The sequence below is a fragment of the Macaca fascicularis genome, chromosome 2 (assembly GCF_037993035.2).
Source record: "Macaca fascicularis isolate 582-1 chromosome 2, T2T-MFA8v1.1".
NCBI classification, from domain to species: Eukaryota; Metazoa; Chordata; class Mammalia; order Primates; family Cercopithecidae; genus Macaca; species Macaca fascicularis.
Genome location: NC_088376.1, coordinates 140094735 through 140103920, shown reverse-complemented (window position 1 = coordinate 140103920; position 9186 = coordinate 140094735). Strand labels below are relative to the sequence as shown.

The window sequence follows — 9186 nt, the reverse complement described above, 5'->3', positions numbered from 1 at the left end:
TTTGCCCTAAGCAGTTCCCAGCTGGCTTGAGTTTTCCTAGTGATTTTGGGGGCAAGATATTTTCCTTTCACAAGTGTTTGGTGTGTGTCTCTATGAATGCCCACAGGCTGACATTTTTGCAAGTACTTAATGTGTACCAGGTATTTGACTGATAGGTTAAAAAAAAAAAAAACCTAATGAAATATAGCAGTACTGTAAAGTAGGTAAAAATTATCATTCAGTTTTATCTTTCTTCACTCAAAATGTTTATTCAGGCTGAGCATGGTGGCTCACACCTGTAATCCCAGCAGTTTGGGAGGCCGAAGCAGGTGGATCACCTGAGGTCAGGGGTTTTTGAGGCCAGCTTGGCCAACATGGTGAAACCCCATCTCTACTAAAAATACAAAAAATTAGCTGGATGTGGTGGGGTGAACCTGTAATTCCAGCTACTCAGGAGGCTGAGGCAGGAAAATCACTTGAACTCAGGAGGTGAAGGCTGCAATGAGCTAAGATTTTACCACTGCACTCCAGCCTGGTGACAGAGTGAGACTTCATCTCCCCACCCCCACAAAAAAATTTTATTCAGTGTCTACTGTATCTCTTATAACATTCAATGTAATGGGCAAGGGATATCAGTGTAAAAACGACACACAAGGTCCCTGCTTTCATGGTGCTTATATGAAAAGCAAATGGGAAGGGCAGAAAATAAACAAATTCATAGGAGTCTCTGAGCTAACAATGTGTTTCTCATCCTTATTATTTTCAGGTGTCTCTGAAGAAAAAAAGACAACAGTTGTGATGGTTAATTTTATGTGTCAACTTGGAAGGTGTTTTTGGATGAGATTAAAATTTAAATCAAAGCACTTTTAATAGTAAAACATGTTGCCCCCATAATATGGGTGGGCCTTGACCAATCAGCTGGAGGACTGAATAGAACACAAAGACCAGCCTCCTTGAGCAAGAGAGAATTCTCCAACAGATTGCTTTTGAACATCAACTGTACCACTGGCTCTCCTGGGCGTCCAGACCGTTGGCCTACACTGCAGATTATTGTGAGTCCATTCCTTATAATCAATCTCTTTCTGTTTCTATTGGTTGTGTTTCTCTGGAGAACTGTAATGAAGTCAGCAATAGAATATAACATAATGAGGGTGGAGTGGAGTGAGAAGAGAAGCTATATTTGAGGGTATTCTTGGGGGAAGGTCTCTCTGAGAAGGAGACATTTGAGCTGTGATCTCAGTAATGCCTGAGAAACAGTTATCTGGAGAACAGCAGCTTGAAAGGCCTTAGGGCATAAAATAATTTGGCATTTGGAAGGAACAGAAAGAATTAAGAAACTGAGGTACAGAGAGTTTAACTATTATTCAGAGAGAAGAGGCGTGGTGGGAGGTGATTGGATTGTGGGGGAGGATTTCTGCCTTGCTGTTCTCTTAATAGTGAGTGAGTTCTCAGGAGATCTGGGTGTTTAAAAGTGTGTAGCAACTCCCACTTTATCCCCTCCCTCCTGCTCCAGCCATGTAGGATGTGCCTACTTCCCCTTGGCCTTCCACCAATGATTGTAAGTTTCCTGAGGACTTCCCAGACATGCTTTCTGTACAGCCTGTAGAACTGTGAGCCAATTAAACGTCTTTTCTTTATAAATTACCCAGTCTTGGGTAGTTCTTTATAGCAATGCGAGAATAGACTAATACGCAGATATACAGTTAATATCCATAAAACAGGCCAGAAAGCTTCTCAGGATAAAAAGATATGTGTTTTTTTTTTTTTTATGTTGTGAAAACATTTAATGACTTGAAAGGAACTCTTGAACAACTGAGAGTGTCACAGTGATATGAAAAATAGCAGTCAATTGTCCTTCTGTATTTATGTTAAGAAAAATCCTGTAAAATGTCCCCTCCCTGCCAACTTCACAGTTGCCAGTGAGATGAGGTACCTTAAGGCAAGGATATGACCAGGTAATTGGCCCTGCAAATTGATGACAATTAGATCATTTGTACTTGAATAGCAGCAAGCAATACTTGTAATTGACAATGGGTAGGCTGTAATTGATATCAATGATTCCCAGGAAGAAGGGAGTAGAAGACTAGAGAGAAGGCTTAGATTGTGTTTGTGGGCGCAACAAAAATTAGCAACAATGTGTACTTAGAAAATAGGGTTAGAAAATTGGGCATAAACCACAAACCTTATAGTACTTAATTTGTATCTAGATTATAAACTCCCAGGGATAAGGAGTGTTCCATTGGATGCTCCTTGTGATACAGCACAAACTTACCCTTGCTTTTGAGAGGTTAGAAAATAATTTTAAAAGCAGAAAATTTCTACAATGCTGGGACTTTTGCCATAGTTCTGCTGCTTTTGTTTATACAGTTTTTCCCCCATTTTCAAGCTCTAAGGGTTTCATGAATCTTAGGCTCATTAATTTTTATAACATGCCTATGTTGTTGATGTCAAACTTTATATTTTTACCCAAATATGAGAAATGTCGCCCAGAGTGGTTATAGAATTCACTCTTTATCACAAAGCAATTGAGAAAAGCCTCGAATGTTTCAGTCAGTAGTTCTCACTGATTATTTTGTGTCACATTGAGCCATTTGTGTACTCTGCCTTTGGGCTAGAGAGGAAGTAGCATCTAAGGCAGAGTGATAGAATCTGCATGAAGTAAATGGCTTGATGAAACACATTCACAAAAATGGCCCTCTGCAATTCTCCATTGATAAAATTTCTTTGGTTACTCAAAATGTATTTATCCTTATTTCAAAATGCATTCATATTTGGAAAGTATATATAAATGAGTGGGGAACACATCACTATCCAGTGTCAACAGTATTTTCATCTGATATTTTTTATGATTAATTTTTATTCGGGCATTGAGATGTTACTGCATACACTCTTCTGTTTCCTGCATTACAGTTCAGAATGACATAGTAAATAATTTACCATATCATTATAAACTTCATAACTAAACATTCAGTGACTGTACATCATTTTTCCTAGTGCTAGTCTCATCTTTTTCCATTTTTGTGATAATTATTTGTATCAAGGAATATCTTTGTGATGCTCTTTGCATTTAGATTATGTTGTTGTGACTTCTGAATTGGGTAAAAAACATGGTAATATTTTAAAAGTGTGATTTGGCATTGACATCCTAGAAATCCTAGAATGCTAAATCTCAGATGGCTAAAGAAGTACTCGTCAAATTTAAAATACACATTAAGTATTTTTAAAATTGGAATTCTGATTCACTGTGTTTGGGGTGGGGGCTAATATTCTGCACTCTAATAACCTTCCAAGTGATGTTGATGATGCTGGCCCTTGCCTCACACTTTGATGGGAAAATGCTAGTGATTTTTTTCCCCTAAATGTGTCAGTGATCGTTATGTTTCAATGTCCATGTATATCCAAAAACCCTTTAACCTCACCGCCATGCAGGGAAGATATCATGACTGCATGTACATTTTTAGGTTTATGTATTATTCGCCAAAAATTCAGTAGTTAAATCCCTTTCCTTTCTGGCATTTGTTTTGTAGAAGAGTAGCCTGAGGACACCTCACTCTGTTTTCATTTGTGGTTAGATAACCTCTTACATTCCCCACCCTGTGTGTTTATAGGGTCATAATTCAAAAACGAAATTCAAACAGCAGGGCTAAGTGAGCTCCAGCAGGACAAATCCTCCTGCTAATCACAAACTCTAGACACAATACGAACAACTGCGTGAAAACACTGGGGAGTGAACAAGAGCGGTGAGATTTTAGAGGGGAATTGACATGCAGAAAAAGGAAAGAGCACAGAGTGAGTTTCTGGAGTTTATAATTTTTAGTTTGAGGGCAGGTCATAGTCAGTGTCACACTGCCAATTAAAACTCCCACAGAAACCTGCGGCCTTTTTGGCAAGAAGAACTGGAGGTTAGAGCTTGAAGCAAACACTTCCTCTCAGAAGTCTAAGGGTAGTCCTAAAGGAGAGGGAAAGGGGGCCCCCTAAATCTGTGTATTAACTCTCCCCATATCTCAAGGCTACACCATGAACCGTGAGTGTAGAGTACACTGCTAGCAGCTCAGTTAAGGGTGAAAGATATGAAGTAACATTTTTGATGCCACCTATAGGGGAACACGTTTAACAAAATATGTATAGTGCCTAGTTTAGTTACCTACTGAAAGAAATGTTGAAGACTTGAAGAAATAGAGAAATATACCATGTTAATAGAATAGAAGACTAAATATTGTTAAGATGTCAATTGTACCTCAAATTTATCTATAGGTTCCATGTAATCTCTATCAAAATCCAACAACCCTGCTTTTAAAATTCATACCAAAAATCAGGGACCTAGACTATCCAAAGCAAACTTGAGAAAGATGAACAAAGTTGGGAGACATATAACTATGTAACTTCAAGATTAGCTATAATATGCTGTAATCAAATTATTATTTTACTAGCATAGAATTAGTAAATAGATTAAAGTAATAAAATGAAGGGCTAAAAACTAGAAACACACTTAAGTGTCCATTTGATTTTTTGGTCAAAAATTCAATAGGAAAATGAATAATCTTAACAAATAGTGTTAGGAAAACTAGCTATCCCTTGGGAAAACAATATACCTAGACCTTACTTTACACAAAACACAAAGATTAATTTCAGATATATTATAGACTGAAATATAAAAACTATAAAATTTTAAGATAAAAAAATATAGGAGAAAATCTTTGTGACCTGTGCGTAGGCAAATGTGTCTCAGGACACAGAAATTAAAACCACAAAAGAAAAAAAATGAATTAGATTTTCTCAAAATTAAAAACTTCTTCATATTAAAAATGTCACAACTTTGGCAGGAAGGTATGCATAAAATTTTTAAAATGCAAGTAGTCAAACAGCAAAGAGGTAGCTCCCACTGGCCTAAGCTAGGACAATGTGAACATCAAAATAAGAATAATGGATGATCATCTTTTAAATTAAAATGATCTGTGAAACTGCTGATAAATACATAAATAAGTAAACAAAGTAAATGGAGGTGTAGAGGACCTATTTCCTACAGTAGAATGACAACCAGTAAATGTGGAAGCAATGATAAAATTGTGAATCACTATTTTGCAGCCATCATAGTAACAATTATTGCAGACAACACTTATCAATAGATGCCCAAACCAGTGAGTGAATTTTAATGAATTTAAATCAAGAAGAGTGTATGTATACAGTCTCAAATATCTATGCACAGATTACTTATAAATCACAAAGGCAAAATGGTAACTTTACAACTGAGAAATCTGGCAGACTCTACCTTGGATCTAACCAAAAGATCAAAGTTAACATTAGTAGTAATGGGAAAAATTGATAATATTTACTTCTTGATGTGACACACTGAGAAGAACATACATCATTTACAGTATTCCTGTCAAAAGTGCATAGCCTGACACTGATCATGAGGAAACCACCAGACAAAGTCAAATTGAGGAACATTCTACAAAACAACAGACCTGTACTCTTCAAATGTCAATGATGCGAAATTTTTCAAAAAAGAATGAGAACCTATTCCAGATTAAAGCCTAAAGAACCATGACAATGAAATACCATGCATGATCCTAGATTAGGTCATAAATGGGTCAAAGAAATCCTATTAAGGACAATTGGTGAAATTAAATAAAAATTTTATAATTAGTATTAGCAATGTTAAATTTTCTGAATTTGATCATTTCACTTTGGTTATGTAAGAAAATGAATGACCTTAATTTTGGAGGAAGAGGGGAGAGAGAGAGAAAACACAGCCTATAGTAATAGTGTAAAAGGTAACAATTGCTGAGAGGTGTATATGGCAATTAATTTTATTATTCTTGTGAACTTTAAGTTTTAAATACTTTTAAATGTGAAGTTTAAAAACCAAGGCAAAAATACAATTCAAACGTTTTGCTGCTGTTTATTGAGGGATTCTCTTTGTAAATGGATTCATCTTTATCTGTGATTTAGGGTCTTAGGACATGCAGATTTTCTTTATTGGTATCATCTATCAATTATCATTTAATAACTTTTTTCAAATGTTATTCTTTTTTATCCTCCTTGAGAACCAGGTATATCTCTTATACTTTTAAGAGGTACATGTTGCCAGGACCTCCTGAGGCTGTGGCATGGGCGTGTCCTTGACCTTAGTAAAATAAACGTTCTAAATTGATTGAGACCTGTCTCAGATACCTTTTGGTTTACAATCGGTACTTAGAATTCTTTCTCTTTTATTTTTAATGAATAGTTGTTTTAAATCTCTTTATCTAAATTGTCTGCATTCTGGTGGATCTTTTCAAGAGGATTCTCCAAATTGCTAATTTTATTTTCCACAACGTTAATTTCATTTTGTTCAGCTTCCAATTCAGATTCTATATTGTGTAGACTCTTTCCCTGAAAACTTTCCCCTATTACTTAACATTTCATCTCATTCTGTTTTCTGAAAATCCTTTCTGCTATTTTTTTTTTTCATAGAATCCAAAAAGACTCTATCTAGAGCCAAAAAAAGATGCCATTTTTGTCTAATACTACTTCTGTTCCTTTGGTAAATCATTATCAGGGGGCTTTCTTTCTGTGATTTTTCAGGTCAAGCTTCTTTTGTGTATACTGCAGTAGTTTGTTTTCATAGATACCACGCTAGCCTTTTTTACTGCGGACTCATCGACAAACAATGGAAGGGCCAGGGAGCCTGTCATTTGCTGATAGACGTCTAAAGCAGAGCTTTAAATCATTCAAATACTTATAAATTAGACTGAGATGAGATTTCCTCCTCCCCCTCCCCTATCTGGCTCCCTCATATATTTATACATGGGGAGCGGGGAGGAGGGTGGGGTGGGAGGATAGGGTTGGAAGAGAGAGAATTTTCTTTTTTCTTTTTTTTTTTTCTTTTTTTTTTTTTTTTGAGACGGAGTCTCACTCTGTCACCCAGGCTGGAGTGCAGTGCGATGGCTCCATCTCGGCTCACCGCAAGCTCCGCTTCCTGGGTTCATGCCATTCTACTGCCTCAGCTTCCCGAGTAGCTGGGACTACAGGCACCCGCCACCATGCCCGGCTAATTTTTTGAATTTTTAGTAGAGACGGGGTTTCGCTGTGTTAGCCAGGATGATCTCGATCTCCTGACCTCGTGATCTGCCTGCCTTAGCCTCCCACAGTGCTGGGATTACAGACGTGAGCCACCGTGCCCGGCCTGGAAGAGAATTTTCTAACTCTCTCCATAAGCTGCTCAGTAGTGCACTTGTAAGGTTACACTTCCCAGTGTTCAAAACACCAGCACAAATTCCCTCTCCTTACACAGTTATTTGTAATTTCTTTTATGTTATTCAAAGTCTAATCATTTTAACTAAGTTCCCTTGTTACTTTGGTCTGTAAAAAAAATACGTTTTTCACTAATAGTACAATCAACTTTTGGACAAAGCAAAGTTTCAACTTAAAGGAAGTAAGATACATCATTTTAATCCCAGTGATAAACGTCTATTTTTCCTTCTTAAATTGAATCCTTTTTGTTTCTTAGATATGTTTTTCAAAATTCATGTTTTGTGCTGTGCAGTAACTGCAACGAACAAGAATAGGAGCATGTTTTTTTATTTTGACAATTACTTTGAAGGTCTATATCTTAAAATAAATCAAGATATTATGGCTGGGCTCGGTGGCTGATGCCTGTAATCCCAGCACTTTGGGAAGCTGAGGCAGGTGGATTGCCTGAGGTCAGGAGTTAAAGAGCAGCCTGACCAATATGGTGAAACCCCATCTCTACTAAAAATACAAAAATCAGCCGGGCGTGGTGGCATGTGCCTGTAGTCCCAGCTACTCACATAGCTGGGAGACTGAGGCAGGAGAATTGCTTGAATCTAGGAGGCAGAGGTTGCAGTGAGCCGAGATTGCACCATAGCACTCCAGCCTGGGCGACAGATTGACACTCCGTCGCAAAAAACAAAACAAAACAAATACTACTTTTGTTATTAGGTTGTTGTTGTATAGTAGTAAATTGCAGCAAATGAGGATGGATTTATTTCTACTTTTAGAAATTTATTGGTGTTTTCTTTATGGCTTGATATATGAGCAATCATTTTAAATGTTCCATTGGCCCTTGAATAGAAGGAGCAATACTTATATAGGATTTAGGATTTGAAATACAGTTACACATAAAATACACCCTATTAATATATTACTCAGGCCCATTTTTTGTTTACTTGTTCTATCAAAGACTACGTTTAAAATGTTCAATTAAATTTATGTTTCTGGCTATCTAACTTTAAATTTCTAAGTATGCATTTTAAAATATTTAAATCCTCAGTTAAATGCTTAAAGATTTGCTACTATTTCTACATTTCATATGCTATGGTTTGTGCTTTTAGTATATATATTTATATAGTAACTACATATATATACACACGTATATTAATTATATTCTATTTCCATTTATTTCATTTGTCAAAGCCTGAAAGGTTATGTTAAAAACTTTTAGGAAATTATTTCTGACTTTATATCTAAATGTTTAATTTATATATTTACATATTAGGTTATCAAGTGCCTAAAAAAATCTCACCACAGTTTTATGTTTGTTGTTAATTGTGTGTTTCACAACAGAGAGCAACTTTATCGACTGAAAAGCTTATCTTGAACTCTCCTTTGATATTATTATTAGAATCTTTGCTTTACTGTCTTTTTATTGTCTCTATTTGTCCATCTTTTTCCTTCTAGTCTCTCCAGATCACTTTGTTCCATGTGTCTTGTTGATAGCATGTAGTTGGTACATATATAGTGTATATGTGTGTATTTATTTATTCCAGACTATAAAAATAAATAATTAATAGTTAAAATTAAGAACTGTATTGAAGTATGACGTATATACAGTGCAATACTTGCTTCTTAAGTGTACTGTTTGGTGAGTTTGGTGTATAATCAATACACCCATCAAGCTAGAGTACATTTCTTTTCCACAGAAACTTCTGTCTCATGTCCTTTCCCAGTCAACCCACTTCCTAGAAGAACCTCTCTTCTCATTTCATAACCATAGGTCAAGTCTTTCTGTACTTGACTTTTACATAAACATAACCTTACCCTAACATATCTATTTGTGGCCTGGCTCATTTCCCTCAAATTAATGTTTTGAAGATTCACTTATTTTGTCACTTTTATCAGTAATTCACTGTATTGATTTTTGAGAAGCATTGTATTGTACAGATATAACGTAATTTTAAGCATGTTTACCTGATGCTGGACATT

General features: G+C 36.0%; 1 long non-coding RNA gene across 2 annotated transcripts in view; it reads left to right on the top strand.

Annotated features, from left to right (window-relative positions):
- Nucleotides 1–742: 742 nt before the first annotated feature.
- LOC135969367 (uncharacterized) overlaps nt 743–9186 on the top strand; it is a 70037-nt gene continuing 61593 nt past the window's right edge. Inside the window, exon 1 of one of the 2 annotated variants that reach the window (XR_010584566.2) lies at nt 743–1031. This is a non-coding gene — a long non-coding RNA (uncharacterized lncRNA). The remainder of the gene's footprint in view (nt 1032–9186) is intronic. The other variant, XR_010584567.1, reaches the window with a different exon arrangement.